Below are 19,334 nucleotides of genomic sequence, written 5' to 3'. Positions count from 1 at the left end.
ACATATACTCCCTCCCCCCCAGCAGTTCACATGGCACAATGGGCACCGGTGGGTTCACTGGCATGGCTTGGCTCTGGTCCCCTCACCTCCCAGCTGCCTGTTCAAATTAGCCTGGGCCAGGCATGCCCCAAAGCTGCTGTGGCCTGCCAGCCCGGCGACGCTAGCATGGACGGCGCTTGGTGGCTCTCAGCCCAGCTGGTCACAGACTAGTGACCACCGCACATTGGCACCCACAAATGGCTGCCAGCTGCCAAGGGGGAGCGCCCAGCTGTGGGGGATACTCCCAGCACCCCGACAAGCTGGGCGGTGCAGAGGGCTTTGCCAGCTAGGTCCTCTGGGGCCGCAGGTGGGAGATGCTTCCTCCTCCACAGCCCAAAAGTGGAACCTTTGGGGAGCAGAGAGACAAAACCCCCTGGGCAGGCAGCTGCCCTCAGCAGCACTAGAGGGCAAAGGACACTTTGGCACAGCAGGGCCCCTGGGGAGGGGATCAAATGGGCACCACAGGGGACCAGGAGTCAAGAGCTAGGAAGGCCAGGGAATGAACAGAGACCAGAGCGCAGGGGAGGCCTCTGTGCCGGAAGCAGCATGCCGGGGCTGCTCCTGGGAGCAGACGCATCCTATGGCGCATGTGGAATGGCCACCCCACCCCAGCCTAGAATGCCAACATCTGGCATGCCACCAGCCACATCTGGACCACCACCAGCCCCAAGCTGCCTTCTCAGTCCCCTGCCAGCCCCTCTGCCAGGGCTGTTCCAGGGGAGCAGGGGCCAGACCGCGCCTGCTTCGCTTCCCACTCGCTGCCAGGGGGAGAAGGGCCCCTTTGTCTCTGCTCCAGCCCCGGGAGACAGAGCCACAAAGGAGCTTTCTGCGGAGATCGTTGTGTGAAGGGCAGAGGTGCAAAAGGCCACGAGGGAGAGAGACAAACCCAGAGCCCACAGGGGGCTACAAACCTCCCCAGGCTTGCCTCAAGAGAGTAACCTCCACAGCTGGCCCTTCACAGCCCGCCAGCTGCACATGGCGGTCCATGCATGGCTGTCAGCAGAGATGGTCCGGGACACAACCCCATGTCCCTAAGCCGCAGTCGGCCAGAAGCTGGGACTGGATCACTCGCTTGCCCTGTTCTGTTCATCCCCGCTGAAGCATGTGGTCCCGGTCCCCGTCAGAGACAGGGTGCCAGGCTGGAAAGACGGTTGATCTGACCCAGCATGGCCGTTCTTATGCCCTCTGATCCTGCAAGGTGCCGGGTGCCTTCGAGTCCCAGCAGCTTCCCTGAGGAGCGAGGGCACTTAGCACCTGCCAGCACACCATGTGACAGGACACCTATGAGGGCCATCTCCAGGAAGAGAGGGGAAGTCTCAGGTGGGAATGGAGGGGGGTGGGGGGAAGACTGCTGGGCAGTCAGTTGCATGACAAGCACATCTCTCCTCTGGCAGCCAGAGTGCCCTAGGCATGCAGGGTTTGCCAGACCAGTCAGAGCACTGGATCACCTGACCTGCTGCCAGCAACACACGCTCCAGGGGTGGGAAAACAGGCTCATGGTGAAGCAGGACAATTGTGCAAGGCTGTACAAAGGGGCAGGATTCCTGAACCCTGCACCCACTGGTCCTGAAGCATGGGGCTTGCTCACCCATACCTTAGCTTGCTGAACTCCCCTACATTAGCGATATGGTTATCCAGCTGTAGGCTCCAAGTGCCCTGAACCCCACCGACAGTCATTTCCCCGCGTGATCCCTTGGCTTCTCACCCGGCCCTCGGCTTTGGGGCTTCACATTGCAATGGCTACACAACTCCACTGAAACAAGCCAAATCCCAGAAAAAGTCACTTCCTTCCTTCCGTGTATAAATGAGTCAGTCTCAGGCCAGCAGACGGGACCTTTACGATCCTATAGTCTGACAAGCTGCGTGGCACAGACCAGAGGCTCCCCCAGCCACTCCTGCAGCCAGTGCAGTCGCTTGCAGCTGGGCTAGAGCAGACCTTACAGAAAGCATTGACCTGGCCCCTCCTCTCCCCAGCCTTTGCAGAGATGCCCTTAGGCACCAGGCAGGGAGCTGGTGGTTCCAGTCTCCAGCTCCCCACATTCAGATAGGGCCTCTCTGTTTCTAAGGGTCAGGGGAAACATTTCAATTCGCACGCAGGTGCTTGAGTCCAGCCTGCACGCAGTGGAGTTTCTCTGCAATGCCTTAATGCTGGAACGCAGCAACCGACTGACTCCAAAACGCCCCGGCACGTTCCAGGCATCAAGGGGCAGAACTCCCCCGATCTGCAGAGAAGGGGGGGGGAATTGGAAAGCTAGACAGGGAAGTGGGGATGCACAGAGCCCTGGTCACCCGGTTAACACGCCCCTCAGCTTCAACCCCCTCTAACTGTCTACAGTTCAAAGCACCAGTTAGTGGCTGGTTGCCATTAACGCCTTCCCGCATAACATTCTTCTCCCCAAACTCAGCTCTGCTGATCTTGTCCACAGAGTGAAACTCTTGACATCCTGAGTGATGTAACTTCCAGAAAGGAAGGAAAGAACTAATGTTGAAGGAGGGGGGTGAATAGGGGACATGAGGTAGACAGAGCCCCGGACATGTAACAGAGGAGGGAATGAAGGCAACATAGAGCCCATGACCCGGGCGCAGACCAGGGGACCCTGGTATGTGGAACAGGAATGGAGGGGAGACTCGGGGGCACAACCCCTGGCATGAAAGAGGAATGTGGGGCCTGAGGGAGTCCCTGAAATAGAGGGGGATGGGAGGTGGCACACATGGAGCTGGGGGGAAGAAGCGATGCAAGGAGCCCTTTGTGTGCGACAAAAGCTACAAAGAGTGTTACTCTCTAGAACAAAACAAACCCCTTGCAAAGCAAAACAGAGGCTGTTTCCCTCTAACTCCCTGATCTGGCCAGTGAATGATTTTCAATAGTGCAGTCACAACAGGACACAGCTTTTGAAAATAACCTTGCTGGAACCTTGAACGCGACCAGCCAGGGGTGTGTCAGCAGCGTGCATGCGTACGTGCACACTCACACACACACTTGCACAAGCCGTGTGCACACCCCCCACATGCCACTGCACAAGCAGCGTGCAGGTGTGTACATGCACCCCACACCCCATTGCACGAGAAATGCATGCACACCCCGCATGCCATTGCGCAAGTAGCACACACACCACTGGACAAGCAACGCGCACGTACGGACAGCCGCGTGTGCTCACACCGTGCATGCCATTGCACTAGTGCGCACACACCCCACACACACCATTGCACAAGCGGTGCACACCCACTAGACAGCTCCAGAAAGACTAACTCATCAAATCAATGCAGCTAGACATGCCCCCCAGCTCAGGCCTGCCAAACAGCCCGGCAATAACTCCCCGATGAACTCACAACAATCCTGGGCAGCCCCCAGTAAGCCCGCGTGCACAGAGCTGCCTTGGGAGCAATGCTAGCAAGCAGCGAGAGCAGCCCAGCAAGAGCTTCCAAGCAACCCTACAGTAATACACACGCAGGAGCAGCATAGGAACAGTCACACTGGGTCAGACCAAAGGTCCATCTAGCCCAGTATCCTGTCTTGCAACAGTGGCCAGGGCCAGGTGCCCCAGAGGGAATGAACAGAACAGCTAATCAGCAAGTGATCCATCCCCTGTCGCTCATTCCCAGCCTCTGGCAAACAGAGGCTAGGGATACCATCCCTGCCCATCCTGGTTAATAGCCATCGATGGACCTATCCTTCATGAATTTATCTACCATATACACTCGTTCATTAGCCTGTTCACCTATAAACCGACCCCCCAAGATGGATAGGTAAAGATAGTAAAAACTGTATGACCCTTTCATAAGCCGACCCTATATTTCAGGGATTGGCAAACTTTGGCTCCCGGACCATCAGGGTAAGCCGCTGGCGGGTCGAGACGTTTTGTTTACCTGGAGTGTTCACAGGCACAGATCCCCTCAGCTCCCAGGGACCGCGGTTTGCCGTCCCCAGCCAATGCCGTCCCCAGCCACTTCCCGCAGCTCCCATTGGCTGGCAACAGCAAACCGCGGCCACAGGGAGCTGAGAGGCTCCGTGCCTGCAGACGCTCCAAGTAAACAAAACGTCCCGACCTGCCAGCGGCTTACCCTGACAGGCCGGGAGCCAACATTTTCCAACCCCTGCTATATTTTAAAAGCGGGCATCACAAGAAACACTCAAAAGTTTTGCTAGAATTATTTTAATGTAATCTAACAGAAAACCTGTTATAACAACTGAACAAATATGTATTCACCTTCAAAATTACAGTCAATATTTAAAATCAGTAAATGGATATTTAAAACAAGTAACTTAGAACAATACGAGACTTTAAAAAGTCTTAAAATCCTTGAAAGTCTGAATCAGTCTCTGATTCACCAAACAGTTCATTAAACTCAGCTTCAGTCACAGCTGCACCTGTATTTTCATTGCAGATGTCGGCAGTGTCGTCTTCAGACTCAGATTCCTTCTCATCATCAGCCTCTGTTGTGTCATCATTAAATTATGGCATCATCTTCTGACCCGTTGAGTACATTGCTCATACAGCATTTCCGAAATGATTTTTCTATCATTTCCGAGGGAATGGACACCCATGCGTCCTTGATCCACTGGGAGACCAGATTGCTTTCAGGTTTCATAAGATTCCCACCTTTTGTCAACTTCGCCATGCCTGAGCACATCCATTCAGACCACATTTTGCATAGCCTGTCTTTAAAGGGTTTGTTCGGGCAGACATCAAGCAGTTGTAGAACTGAAGTTAAGCCTCCAGGTATTACAGCCAAAGTAGTTTTCATATTTTTGGCCACATTTTTCACCTCATTCGTCTTGTGTACCCTGAACATGTCCCAAACGAGCATAGCAGGTTTCTTGAAAAGTGCTCCTGGTCTCTTATTCCACACTTTTTCCAGCCATTCAATAGTCCCACTTTCATCCATCCATCCCTTTTCGTGTGCTCGTATGATGACACCAGCAGGAAATTTCATGTTTTTAGGCAAGTTTTTTCTTTTAAAAATAAAAACAGGAGGAAGCTTTTGATCAGTTTGCCAAACACGATAAAACCACGGTAAAATGGATTTTTTCATGGCCAGTGGTTTTAATTAAAACTGTTTTTTCCACCAACACCAGTTACCGGTCTGTTGCTCGGGAGATCGAATGTCATCGGTGTGTCACCCATATTTCCTATTTGTTACAGTTCAAATGCATATTCCTTTCGATATTTTATAATAAACCTTTGGAAAGATTCTATTTTTTCTTCCAGATCTCTCAGCAGCTTTTGCGCTATCATGTTCGCTGACAAAGACGGAGACTATGATGGTTCATGAAGCGAGTACACCAACCCGCTGATGCGACAAACATTGATGGCTTTACTGACTTGTATTTGTCATCTTTCGACATTTGCAGAGCACGCAGATTAATTCCAGTTCTCGTGACAATGTACCCATCTTGTCAACATTCAACATCCCAATTAGATCTTTCTCCAGCTCAGGAAATGAAGCGCACCTCGTTGGTCATTTTTTCTTGCTTCTTGGCATGTCTTTGTTTTATTTTTTCGCCATTCTCTTACTTGCTTCTCAGGGATTCAGAATTCACGAGCAGCGGAGCAATTGTTGTTTGCATCTGCATATTCAACAACTTTAAGTTTGAACGCTGCATCATAAGCAGACCTTTTTCTTTTGATTTCACCGTTCATTTTAAATACTAGTATGAAAATAGATTATTGTTATTGTAGCTATAGATTTTGTAGGACTTTATATAGGAATGTCACCTGTTTTACCAGTGTCAAATTATTATTGTTCTTTGTTTATTTCAAAGCAGCCCTGTAGATTGGCATGTCTGTGGGGATAACAGGCTATTTCAATTTTATTAGAGATTCCATCGATTCTGCATGTTATAGTTTCATATTGGCTCAAGACTTATGAGGTCCTTTGGTAGAAATGCATGAAGAGATCAAATTACACAGCAGCGGACTGACACCAATGCTACAGTACTATCGTTCATTGTATTTTTCTGATTGGCTGGTAAGGCAGAGCATTTTGCGGAACGCATGGGTGAAATGTCATGCAGATCTGCAGCACTGCTCTTTTAGTCTTCCTTTCAAGCCAACCTGGTCCACTAAACAAAGCCTTTGCAACTTTAAAAGGCTGCAGTATTGACATCAATAAACGGGTCGGCAAACTTTGGCTCCCGGCTGTAGTAAGATGAGGCCCTGAAACAAACTCTTGTTTCAGAGGCCCAGTCTGAGGTCTGAAGCCTAAACCAAAGTACTTGCAGGCATTGCAAAGCAAAGGCTGGGCTGTGAGCCAGAGGCAGGCCCCACTCACAGAAGTTGGCAAGAAGAGGGCTGCTAGAAGCAGGTGCATCCACACAAGTGCTAATAAGAGGAACTTGTGCCAAGATGGCATCAGAACACTCCTCAGAGATAACAAGGAACAGGCAGGTGCATCTTAAAGACGTGGTCAAAAGGACAACATGTTGGATATATTTGTTTGAACCAACATGTAAGAGGGGAGAATAAAGGGGCTGCACCTCAATACGTCAGGAGGGATGAGTAATCTGTTCTGCACCTGTAGAAGAATGGGTCTGGAAGGGCACATCGTCATCCAGCCTAGGGGGCAGTGGAGTGTCCCGCCACTGACTGAGCTGTGTCCGTTGCCGGGGGCACATATTCATAGTATGTCCGGTAGAGTCTATAGGGAACTATTACTGTGCTTCGTTTGACAATAAATCTGGTCGGGTGCCTTCGTACCTTACTGGAGTCTGTGGTCTTTGGGGGTTCTCTTGGGGTCTGCTGTGCCAGCGATCTGCGCAGAGCCGGGGCAGCACACAAAGGAAACACGCACACGGCCGATCATCATCATCATCGAACAAGAGCAGAGCACCACACCGGTAGCTATTGACCACACCGGCCTGTCAGGGTAAGCCGCTGGCGGGTCGGGACATTTTGTTTACCAGGAGCGTCTGCAGGCAGGGAGCCCCTCAGCTCCCTGTGGCTGCGGTTCGCCGCTCCCAGCCAATGGGAGCTGCAGGACGTGGCGCCACTCCCAGCTTCTGGCCAACAGAGGCTAGGGACACTCAGAGCATGTTGTTCCATCCCTGCCCATCCTGGCTAATAGACCTTGACGGACCTTTCCTCCGTGAATTTATCTAATCCTTTTTTGAGCCCAAAAAGAAAAGGAGGACTTGTGGCACCTTAGAGACGAACAAATTTATTTGAGCATAAGCTTTTGTGTACTTTTGACCTTCACAACATCCCCTGGCAATGAGTTCCACAGGCTGACTGTGCATTGTGTGAAGAAATGCTTCCTTTTGTTTGTTTTTAACCTGCTGCCTATTAACTTCATTGGGTGACCCCTAGTTCTTGTGTTATGAGGAGTAAATAACACTTCCTTATTTACTTTCTCTACACCAGTCATGATTTTATAGACTTATATCATCTCTCTCCTTAGCCGTCTCTTTTCCAAACTGAAAAGTCCCAGTCCTATTAATCTCTCCTCATACGGAAGCTGTTCCACATCCCTAATCATTTTTCTTGCTCCTTTCTGAACCTTTTCCAATTCCAGTATATCTTTTTTGAGATGGGGCGACCACATCTGCACGCAGTATTCAAGATGTGGGCGTACCATGGATTTATATAGAGGCAACATGATATTTTCTGTCCTATTATCTATCCCTTTCTTAATGATTCCCAGCATTCTGTTCGCTTTTTTGACTGCCGCTGCACACTGAGTGGATATTTTCAGAGACTATCCACAATGATGCCAAGATCTCTTTTTTAAGTGGTAACAGCTAATTTAGACCCCATCATTTTATATGTATAGTTGGGATTATGCTTTTCAATGTGCATTACTTTGCATTTATCAACATTGAATTTCATCTGCCATTTTGTTGCCCAATCACCCAGTTTTGAGAGATCCCTTTGTAGCTCTTCACAGTCTGCCTGGGACTTAACTATCTTTAGTAATTTTGTATCATCTGCAAATTTTGCTACCTCACTGTTTACCCCTTTTTCCAGATCATTTATGAATATGTTGAATAGGACCGGTCCCAGAAGAGACCCCTGGGGGACACCACCATTTACCTCTCTCCATTCTGAGAGCTGACCATTTATGCCTACCCTGTGTTTCCTATCAGCCCACCACAGGAAGCTGCACAGCTGTGCAGAACCTAGCTCAGACCCCTGAATCAGCCTCTCCGAGCCTGGATTGTAAAGTGGACACTGGACTCTTCTCCCCACGCCAAGAGGCACAGAGGAGCTATCCGGGGCAGAAGACAGGTGACTGGCTGAGCCCGAGGGCTATAAACAGGCTCCTTTATCTCCTCTAACCTAAGCCCAAATCCAGGCCTTCCTGCACAGCAGGGGAATGGAAAGCTTGGGGCCAAGACAGTGCCGTGGTGTCTGAGCTCTGCTCCAGCACTCACAGGAGCCAGCAGCACCCTTCTCTCAAAGGAACCCCGAGGGCGGACGAGCAGCAGCAGCTGGGCCTGCTCAGGGCTGGCTGCTATTTCAGAGACTGATCCAGAGGCAAGCTCTGGCTTCAGCGGGAGCGGGAGCAGGCCTGAGACGGAGCTCCCTGCGCTAATGGCACTGGCATAGCCACTGATTAACGCGCTCAGCACCCGACAAGTACACAGCCCCAGGATCACCCTGCTACAGGCGGGAAACTGAAGCACGCGCAGGCAGCGACTTGACGGAGGGAGTCTGTGGCAGAGACAGGACGGAACTCGAGAGCTTCTGGCTGCCAGGACTGTGCTCAGGGTGCTCAGCCAACCTCCGGTGCACGGCACAGCTTGAGCACAGCTGCAGGACTGCTGCCCCTGTGGGGCCCACAGGGGAAGCAGGGCCAGATCCTGCTCCCACCCCAGTGCATGGAAATGCCCCTTCCTCACACGGAGTCCCGCAGGAGCAGGATGGGGCAGGCCAGCAGTGGTCATGGACACGGACATTCCCTCTCTCTCACCAGTTCATTGCAGGGGATCTAAGCCACCCTGCCCTTGCCAGGTTGACTGGGAGCAAGGCCCGGTGAGGTCCCAGCTGCAGGGCAAGGCGATCCTGCTATGGAAGAGGCCAAGAGCACAGTTAATTACCAGCAAAGTCAAGAGAACCAGGCAGGAGAATGCAACACAGCCAATGAGCGCCCCCTCCATCCTTCCCTCTCCCCGCTAGACTCCTCCACTCTACAGGAGTGAGCAGAGTCTGTAAGGTTCCTTCCAGCCAGATTCCAACACGCTGTACACGCTACAAATTGCTTCACTCACCAGACATGCAGCCACCTCTGGGGTGGAATGCGCAGCTGTTTACTGGCCACCCAGCAACACTGCGCAGCAGTTCATAACAGGAAGCAAATAGCTCCTCCCAGTGAAGCTGGCGGGGGACACGGAGGGATGCAGAATGGAACATCCTGGCTGGATCCCCATTAGCTGAGGGTGCTGCCGTCTTGCCCGAGGCATGGTGCCTGCCACAGGGCACCTGAGAGCCAGTGAGCAAGTCCCCACCCCTCCCGAGGGCTTCCCCGGGAGGAGGACCCTGGCGAGAGCCAGCCTGGTGGCCAGCCAGAGCTGCACCCCACCTGGAAGCTAACACAGCCTGGCAGCAGGCGAGGATTTATGGCCCTGCTGTGGGAGCCGTTCTCCACTGTGGGGCCTCACAGCAATGGGCTGGGAGCAGCTGCACAGGAGCAGCCAGCCTCTGTTTTGGCAGGATGTTCTGGGTGTCTGGCTCTCCTGGTCCAGTCCCCGCACACCGAGGTGCACACGCAGGCCCGGGGACCCAGCTGCCTTTCCCAGGATGGGCAAAGCGCTCGCAGGGTTTCCACTCGCAGACTGAGTCACTCAGCCCGACACCCACACGCAGCACCCTGGGCGCAGCCACAGAGCTGCCAGCTGCCGAGGAGCCAGAGAGAGGGGAAATCACAGAGACGGGCAGCGCGCCAGCCCGGAGCCTTACCCACAATCCCCTGCCCGCCTTGCCATGCACCCAGAGCCCGCTCCCCAGTCCCGGCCCAAAGCACGGCGCTATCGAGACCCAGGCCAGTGAGGCCTGGGCAGCTCGAGGGATCGGTACCAGGTCACAGAACCTGGTGCTGACCTGAATGCAGCCCAGGCTAGCAGCTCTGGCTGTCCACCCCCCTCTGTGAAGCAACCTAGCCTCCAGCTGTTCCTAGCAGGCAGGTGTCCACACTACCAGCAGCCCCTCACTGGCAGCCTCAGCGGAGGGGCCAAGGGCGGGATGGGTCCAGGTCTGCACTGCGCTGGCCAGACACCAGACAAGCTGGGGTCGGCAGCTCCCTCGGATTTCAGTGGGAGCTGAGCAGTACCCATGCCAGAGCTGAGAGGAGGGAGGGCTGAGCCAGCTAGGAGAGGCTGCTCGCAGTGGGGCTGCTGGAGGTGCAGCCCATGGTATTTTCAGTCCCAGCGCTGGCATCGAGCTCGGCGTGATAAGAACAGTGACCTCTTGGAAGCAAGTGGGAAAAGCAGAGCCCTGCAGGGGAGATTAACCCAGATCAGAGGCACCCGAGGGGGACAGGCCCCCAACACAAGTGCGGGTCTAAACACCCTTGAGCTTCAGGGACCCAACCTGCAGCCAGCACCACCATGACAATCATCAGCCCCCTAGCTGTCTGCTTCAGCAATGTTCCAGCCACTCTGCCAGCACGGTAATTATACGTAGTTAACACTTGCACTGTGCGTGCTATCTGCACACACCTAAGTGGCAGAAATGATCATCCCTGTTTCACAGGTGAGTGAATTGAACCTCTGAGCAGATCAAGGACTTGCCCAAGCTAGCGGCAGAGCTGGGGAGGGAACCCAGGAGTCCCGAGTCCCCCAACACCTAAGGGATCTGCCAAACCCAGGCAGAGGAGAAATGTTCGCAAGAGTGTTTCCCCATGGGGTTGGTAAAAGGGAAGCAGCAAGCCGGGCCAGCATGTCCCGATCAGTAGCCGTATTAGTAGGAACAGGAGAAGAGAGGCAAAGAAATTCTGCTTTGGGATATGCGGATAGTGTCTCTCTGAAATTCTGCTCTACGCCCTCTGGAGTCGGGAATGCAGTCCCCCTCCCCGCCTTCTGACCCAGCTCCCTTGCTGCTTGACCCCACAGCCTGAGCACCTCTGCTGTGGTACAGCCAGCCCCCGAGTCCCCCAGCTCTCAGGTGGGCTGGCTACTGCTGTTACTTCAGCCCTTGGGACGAGTTATTTGTGAGTCCTCTGGGGGCACTTCAGGGAGACAGCTGGAGGTCCTACAGCCACTGGGAAGAGGAGGCATGCCCCACCTGGCCCTCCCATAGAGCAGTACCCAGGGAAAGCAGCAGGGCCTCTCCCTACCACAGAGGAAGGGTTTTGTCCAACGGGTGGCTCAGAGCACTGGGGAGAAGGAGCACGTGGGGAGGGTAAATGTGCGTCTGCAGTAGCCCAGGGAAGAACTGCCCTGTCTGTCTGCACAACATGGCCCCAAGTATCTGAGAAGTCAAGGGAGTCACACAACGGTGTCAAAGGCAATTCAGTCTGGGGCTCGGGTTAACCCTTTCCCTGAGACGGTGACATAGACAAGTGCCCCAGAGCAGCTTCCTACACAACATCTTCTCCCGCAGCAACCTTCCTGCCCTCTCAGCTAGCAAAAAGAAAAGGAGGACTTGTGGCACCTTAGAGACTAACCAATTTATTTGAGCATGAGCTTTCGTGAGCCACTGTAGCTCACGAAAGCTCATGCTCAAATAAATTGGTTAGTCTCTAAGGTGCCACAAGTACTCCTTTTCTTTTTGCGAATACAGACTAACACGGCTGTTACTCTGAAACCTCTCAGCTAGCAGTTTGTCCTGGGGAAGCAGGAAGGTCCAGCTAGCAGTTTCAGCAGGGTTTAAGTTTTGATTTTTGAAAGGGTCTCTAGCCTCTATGGCAGAGGATGCCACCCCAGCATGGCCCAGATCCGAGCCTGATACCGCATCATCTGCCTGAGTCTGCAGACAGACAGCTCCAGTGCAGCTCAGAGTTTTGCCAAGCAGGGGCAGTGTGAAATTAACCCAACTCCAGTCAGTTTTGCACCTACTGTTCAGAATCCCCAGGGCAGCCATGACATTGCACAAATCCCAGCCAATTCAGGCACTGGAGTCGCGGTAGCCACAGGGGAGGAGGGCCTTAGCAACAGAGGCCAGAGGAGGGTCAGAACAGCCTGGGTGGGATTGAGACGCCCCTCCTTCCCCTTCTAGTTGCCAGTGTGGGGCTGGAAGGATTTCAAATTTGTCAAACAGCCACTAGCCAGGGGCTGCTAGGTAAGAGGGATCCTCAAGCTGGGTTCTGGATCAGCCCGACAGAAATCTCAGCACCCTCTCCTGTCCGAGGGATGGTGCACCAGAGTGGGAGGGGGACCGGGCTTCCCAATGGGGCCTGGTCAGTGGCCCATCACGTTTCACGCCATCTGGCTCGGTGCCTGGTAGCCTTTCTGAGCTTTGGACAGGAGTGTCAGGCTGCATGAAGGACACTGGCTGCAGGTTTCCTGCATGGACATGGCACAGATGCAGCAGTTTGCATGCGCATACAAGGGAGGGATGCAGTGATAGAGCAGTTCGCAATCACACAGTATTTATTCTAGCCAAGGGCCTCTGCCTTCCCACAAATATGGGTGTCGTTCAGTGCCCAGATCGTGACAGCCCCGGGCCTCTTTCTTGTTGAGCCTTTCCACCGCGGCAGCTCCAGTGTGCAGGTCATCAGTTTCCGCCCACAGTAACTGGGAGAAAAATTGAGCTCTGCCCATTTCCCCTCAGACAAGGGAAACCAGCTATGAGGGAACCTACAGGAAACCTTGTCTGAAGGGAAACACACTCAAGGGGTCATTGTGCTGCATGCCACAGTCTCAAAATCCACAGTAGCAGGACTTGAACTGCTCCTTGTTGCCCAAACTAAAAGAGAATTCAGTAGTGTGGGGCCTATGACACACAGATGAGCTGTCCTGACTCCCTCCAGCACAGGCCAGTGCTGCACACAGACATGCTAGCCATTCACTAGGCGCTTATTTGCCTAGGCCAGACACTTCCCGTGAGCGCATGCTCCCCTTCCACAAGCGGCCCCTGGGCATGTGACGAGAACACACAAGGGAGAGCGCTGCAGATTTGTGGGGACACAGGTCTTCAGCATTCCCTTACCTGTCAGTTTCTACCTCCAGTTCCTGCCCTCCAGACTCCACACCGTCTCTCACCGCTGCCGTACTCCTGGGCTGGATGCGGCCCTGCCACTGTACCCACAGGGCCACCTCCTTCCTCAGCTGCTGCACTGCCAAGCTGCCAGGCTGGAGAGGGTATAAACTGCCAGGCTCACTGCACGGGAAAGGCACTGCTGCTATTAAATTCCAGGAAGGCCAAGCTGGCGGCGAGGCTGCTGTATTGGACGCTGCCGGGCTCACTGCACAGCACTGCGCAGGACACTGCCGGGCTCACTGCGCGCTGCCAGGCTCACTGCACGCTGCCAGGCTCACTGCACGCTGAAGGCGTTGCTGCTTCTGCTATACTCTAAGCTAGTAAAATGCTGCTGCTCCATGTTGCCAGATTCACTGCATGCTCCAGCAGTTGTTGGCATATGTGACCAGGAGCACTGCATGCAGCTTTACAGTGCAAAGCTCACTGTGTAGCAATGGGAGGGTGCTGCTGTTTGGTGCCCAGGCTCGGTGCGTGAACGATGAGGGTGGTGTTGCTCCTATACTCCTGGCCACCCAGGCTGGCAGTGGCGTTACGGCTGGGACTCTCCAGGATTCGCCCCTCCAGGCTCCTCCTATGGGGGGATGCTCAGCTCCAGGCTCGCTGGCAAGGGATGGCACTGCTAGGCTCCTGGGCTCACTCCTCTCACGCCCTACACCTGTGCTGCTCGCCGCCTCCCCCGCTGCGGCTGCTGCTGTACATCCAGGGTCCTCCCGGCTTCCTGAACACCTGGGCTCAGCCACTCAGGCTCCTGAGGCTGCTCTTGCACCCCACGCCCAAGGGCCTCCTCCTGCACGCCCAGCCCGAGAACCTCCTCCTGCACGCCCGGCCTCAGGCCCCCTTCCTCCTGCAGGCCCCTGACAAACCCTCCTGTCTCCTGCTGCTCTCCCTGCTGGCCCCCCTGCACTCCTGGGCTCGCCTCCCCTTCCCCTTCAGGCTGGTGCTGAACCCACGGGCCCTCTCCCCACTCCTGGGGGGCTCCCAGGGCCACACCCCGCTCCTGGGGGGCTCCCAGGGCCACACCCCGCTCCTGGGGGGCTCCCAGGGCCACACCCCGCTCCTGCACCCCTGAGCTCACTGTCCCCTCCTCCTGAGGTTGATACTTTACTCCCAGGCTTCCCTCTTCTACCAGATGCTCCTCCTGTAACCCCAGCCTCACCCCCCCCGGCACCCGTACCCGCACACTTGGCCTCACCCTAGCTGCCACCCGTGCCCGTACTCCTGGCCTTTTCTCTCTGGCCACCCGCAGCCCAAGCCTCTCTCTCACTGCCACCCGCTTCTCCCGCACCCCCGGCCTCTCTCCCACTGCCACCCGCTTCTCCCGCACCTCCGGCCTGCCTCCCACTGCCTCCCGCACCCCTGGCCTCTCCCCCACGGCCGCCCGCTGCTCCCGCACCCCCGGCCTAGACTCTCTGGTCACCGACTGCTCCTGCGCTATTGGCCTTGTCCCCACTGCCACCCACTGTTCCCACACTCCTGGCTTCACCTCTCTGGCTACCCACTGCTCCCGCACCCCTGGCCTGGCCCCCCCAGCCGCCCACTGCTCCCGCACCCCTGGCCTGGCCCCCCCAGCCGCCCACTGCTCCCGCACCCCTGGCCTGGCCCCCCCAGCCGCCCACTGCTCCCGCACCCCTGGCCTTGTCCCCCCTGCTGCCTGATACTCTTCCCCCAGGCCCAGAATCCCCCCTGACTCCTGCACCCCTGGGCTCACCCCTGCCTCCTGCACGGCTGAGCTCAGGCCTCCGGACTCCTGAACGCCCCACCCCAGCCCCAACTCCTGACAGTGCCACTGCTCCCCTGCGTGCACCCCCTGCCCCCTGATGGTGCAGCTGTTGTGCTCCTGACTCCCCCTGCTTCCTGCCCCCCTCAGACTTCCCCCACACCCCTGCTCCCACACCCCCTGGGGCTCCCCTACCTTACTGCTGCCCCCCTGGGGCTCCCGCACCCCCTGGGGCTCCCCTACCTTACTGCTGCCCCCCTGGGGCTCCCCCACCCCACTGCTGTCCCCTGGGGCTCCCCCACCCCCTGGGACTCCTCTGCCTTACTGCTGCCCCCCTGGTCCTCCCCTCCGCAGGGCTCCACCCACCCCACTGCTGCCCCCCTGCGGCTCCCGCACCCCCTGGGGCTCCCCCACCTTACTGCGGCTCCCCCACCCCCTGGGGCTCCTCTGCCTTACTGCTGCCCCCTGGGGTTCCCCCACCCCACTGCTGCCCCCCTGGTCCTCCCCCACCCCCTAGGGCTCCCCCACCCCACTGCTGCCCCCCTGCGGCTCCCCCACCCCCTGGGGCTCCTCTGCCTTGCTGCTGCCCCCTGGGGTTCCCTCACCCCACTGCTGCCCCCCTGGTCCTCTCCCACCCCCTAGGGCTCCCCCACCCCACTGCTGCCCCCCTGGTCCTCCCCCACCCCCTAGGGCTCCCCCACCCCACTGCTGCCCCCCTGGCCCTCCCCCACCCCACAGCTGTCCCCCCGCGCTCCCCCTGGCGGCGCAGCTCCCCGGCCGCACCGGGACCCCCGGGCCGGCTGCTCCGCAGCCTCCAGTCCCCGCTCGCAGGCGGCTCCGGCCCCCCCGGCCTGCGCGCGCCCGCCCCACGGGCCCGCTCTTAAAGGGGCAGGCCCCGCGCTCGAGGAGCGCGCCCGGCCCGCGGGGCCGAGCCGCGGGGGGGGGGGTCCCGATCGGCGCGAGCCCTGGGCAGCGAGGGGTTAACGTGGCGAGCGGCCTGCGGCAGGGCGGGGGCGGGATGGAGGTGGGGGGTAGAGGGGTGCGTTGGGGGGGTTGGGAGGGGATGTGGGATGGAGGGGTGGGGGGATGGGTGGGTAGAGGGGTGTGTATGGGGATGGATGGGGGGTGGGGGATGTGGGATGGGGTGGGGATGGATGGGGGGATGGGGTGGAGATGGGTGGGTAGAGGGGTGTGGATGGGGATGGATCAGGGGTGGGGGATGTGGGATGGGGTGGGGATGGATGGGAGGATGGGGTGGAGATGGGTGGGTAGAGGGGTGTGGATGGGGATGGGTGGGGGATGTGGGATGGGGTGGAGATGGGTGGGTAGAGGGGAATGGGTGGGTTTGGGGTGGGGTGGGTAGAGGGGTATGTGTTTGGGGATGAATGGATGGGGGTGGGATGGAATGGATGGAGGGGTGGGGGGATGGGTGCATAGAGGGGTGTGGATGGGGATGGATGGGGGGTGGGGGGTGGGGGATGTGGGATGGGGTGGGGATGGATGGGGATGGATGGGGGGATGGGGTGGAGATGGGTGGGTAGAGGGGTGTGTATGGGGATGGATCGGGGGTGGGGGATGTGGGATGGGGTGGGGATGGATGGGAGGATGGGGTGGAGATGGGTGGGTAGAGGGGTGTGGATGGGGATGGGTGGGGGATGTGGGATGGGGTGGAGATGGGTGGGTAGAGGGGAATGGGTGGGTTTGGGGTGGGGTGGGTAGAGGGGTATGTGTTTGGGGATGAATGGATGGGGGTGGGATGGAATGGATGGAGGGGTGGGGGGATGGGTGCATAGAGGGGTGTGGATGGGGATGGATGGGGGGTGGGGGATGTGGGATGGGGTGGGGATGGATGGGGATGGATGAGGGGTGGGGGATGTGGGATGGGGTGGGGATGGATGGGGATGGATGGGGGGATGGGGAGATGGGTGGGTAGAGGGGTGTGTATGGGGATGGATCGGGGGTGGGGGATGTGGGATGGGGTGGGGATGGATGGGGGGATGGGGTGGAGAAGGGTGGGTAGAGGGGTGTGGATGGGGATGGGTGGGGGATGTGGGATGGGGTGGAGATGGGTGGGTAGAGGGGAATGGGTGGGTTTGGGGTGGGGTGGGTAGAGGGGTGTGTGTTTGGGGATGAATGGATGGGGGTGGGGGTGGAATGGATGGAGGGGTGGGGGGATGGGTGGATAGAGGGGTGTGGATGGGGACGGATGGGGGTGGGGGATGTGGGATGGGGTGGGAATGGATGGGGGGATGGGGTGAAGATGGGTGGGTAGAGGGGTGTGGATGGGGATGGATGGGGAATGGGTGGGTAGAGGGGGATGGGTGGGTTTGGGGTGGGGTGGGGATGGGGGTTGGGTGGGTAGAGGGGAAGTGTTTGGGGATGAATGTATGGGGGATGGGGTGGGGATAGGTGGGTAGAGGGGTGTGTATGGGGATGAATGAGCGGATGGATGAATAGAGGGGATGTGTTTGGGGGGAAATGGGGTGGCGGATGTGGGGGGGATGGGGAGATGGGTGGGTAGAGGGGTGTGTATGGGGATGGATGGGGAATGGGTGGGTAGAGGGGGGTGGGTAGAGGGGAATGGGTGGGTTTGGGGTTGGGTGGGTAGAGGGGATGTGTTTGGGGATGAATGTATGGGGGATGGGGTGGGGATGGGTGGGTAGAGGGGTGTGTATGGGGATGAATGAGTGGATGGATGAATAGAGGGGATGTGTTTGGGGGGAAATGGGGGTGGGGGGATGGGGGGATGGGTGGGTAGAGGGGTGTGGATGGGGATGGATGGTGTGGGGGATGTGCGATGGGGTGGAGATGGGTGGGTAGAGGGGGATGGGTGGGTAGAGGGGTGTGTATGGGGATGGATGGGGAATGGGTGGGTAGAGGGGAATGGGTGGGTTTGGGGTTGGGTGGGTAGAGGGGATGTGTTTGGGGATGAATGTATGGGAGATGGGGTGGGGATGGGTGGGTAGAGGGGTGTGTATGGGGATGAATGAGTGGATGGATGAATAGAGGGGATGTGTTTGGGGGGAAATGGGGGTGGGGTTGCGGGGGGGATGGGTGGGTAGAGGGGTGTGTATGGAGATGGATGGGTGTGTGTGGGGATGGATAGACAGGCACACTACTAGGCCAGTGTTTTTTAACCCAGGGTCCACAAACGAAGTCTAAAGGGTCCGCAACAGGTGACTGAGAAAATAAAAGAAAAGGAGGACTGGTGGCACCTTAGAGACGAACCAATTTATTTGAGCGTGAGCTTTCGTCTCTAAGGTGCCACCAGTCCTCCTTTTCTTTTTGAGAAAATAAAGTTTCTGATCCTGTTCAGATATTCCGGTTTTCTGAGCAATCAAAAGTACGCGCGCACCCCCACCTACAGGCCAAACCCTGAAGTGTTGGCCGTACCATAGCAGCCAACAACTTAGCGCACTTTCTGACGCTGCGTCAAATGCCTTGTCCTGCACCTGCAACATTTCCAGTTGAATTCTGTCTTTAGACTGACCCGAATTCAGCTATGTACACAGACGAGGGGTTTCCAAGGGGGGCCGCCCCTCCATTCAAAATTGCCAAAGGAGTCCGCCAATGAAAAAAGCCTGGAACCCACTGCACTAGGCTCTAGGGACGGGTGCATAGAGGATGGCTGCAGAGACAGAGCTGACCTCGAGAGACAGGCATGCTCGCTGAACACACGTGCTGCCTTTCTCTTGCTGTCTCTCCCTCACAGACACATACCCCTGGCGCTGAGTGCCCTCCGCCCCCCTAGTCCCTGCTTGTTGGGCCTGTTCCTCCCTGCCTTTGTTATGGTGCTGAAGATGCTGCCCAGAGGCAGGGGCAGCCAGAGGGAGGGTCCATTCGTTTCTGGCTGTGCGCCCCTTTGGTTAGCATGGATGCTGGGCTGGTAGCCATGGTGAGGCGCTGTTCTGGCCACTAGGTGCCAGTAATGCTGGGACGGAGCATTAGAGCATGTCAATGACACAGATAAACACAGAGCAAAACCAACCTCAGGGCTGAGATTTTGTTTTGATTTGCTGGGGTGCAGCCGGCAGGCAGGGCCCTGGCCCGAGGCAGCAGGACCTTTCCAACCCCCAACCCATCCCCAGCTATGGACCCCTATCCTCCCTACATGGCATGGTTGCTTGCCACACCCGCGCCCACCAAGGACCAGATCCTCAGCCAGTGTAAATCAGCCTCTCTTCACTGGTGCTTCACCCCCGCTAAAAACGAGGCCCAGTGTCTGTTCCTGTTGCTGCTAGCACTACTGGGAGAGAGAGAACAGGAGAGAAAGTTAGAGAAGAGATGGGCTCAGTCCGCTAGCCGCTAGCCCAAGGGGTTGGAGGTGGGAACAGCCTGGAGAGAAGCAGGCCTGATTGCACCTGCATGGACGGCAGCCTAAAGTGCAACCTTATCCAGTGGCAGATCAACAGGGAGCTGTTGGGACCAAGCCCGAGCCTGCG

At 56.9% G+C, this 19,334-nt stretch overlaps 1 protein-coding gene across 7 annotated transcripts in view; it reads right to left on the bottom strand.

Moving 5' to 3' along the window:
• The window catches only part of TNK2 (tyrosine kinase non receptor 2), a 75,275-nt gene extending 60,795 nt beyond the window's left edge, over window positions 1-14,480 (bottom strand). For 5 of the 7 annotated variants that reach the window (XM_073359080.2, XM_073359081.2, XM_073359083.2 and 2 more), the window contains exon 1: window positions 13,125-14,479. The gene's annotated coding sequence lies outside the window, so the exon portion shown is untranslated. Of the gene's footprint in view, window positions 1-13,124 lie in introns of all 7 variants that reach the window. The other 2 variants (XM_073359088.2, XM_073359086.2) reach the window with 2 other exon arrangements.
• Window positions 14,481-19,334: the final 4,854 nt, after the last annotated feature.

The sequence above is a fragment of the Lepidochelys kempii genome, chromosome 9, assembly GCF_965140285.1.
Source record: "Lepidochelys kempii isolate rLepKem1 chromosome 9, rLepKem1.hap1, whole genome shotgun sequence".
In the NCBI taxonomy this organism is placed as follows: Eukaryota; Metazoa; Chordata; order Testudines; family Cheloniidae; genus Lepidochelys; species Lepidochelys kempii.
The sequence above is the reverse complement of the archived record's forward strand: the minus strand, read 5'-3'. Positions and strand labels throughout refer to the sequence as shown.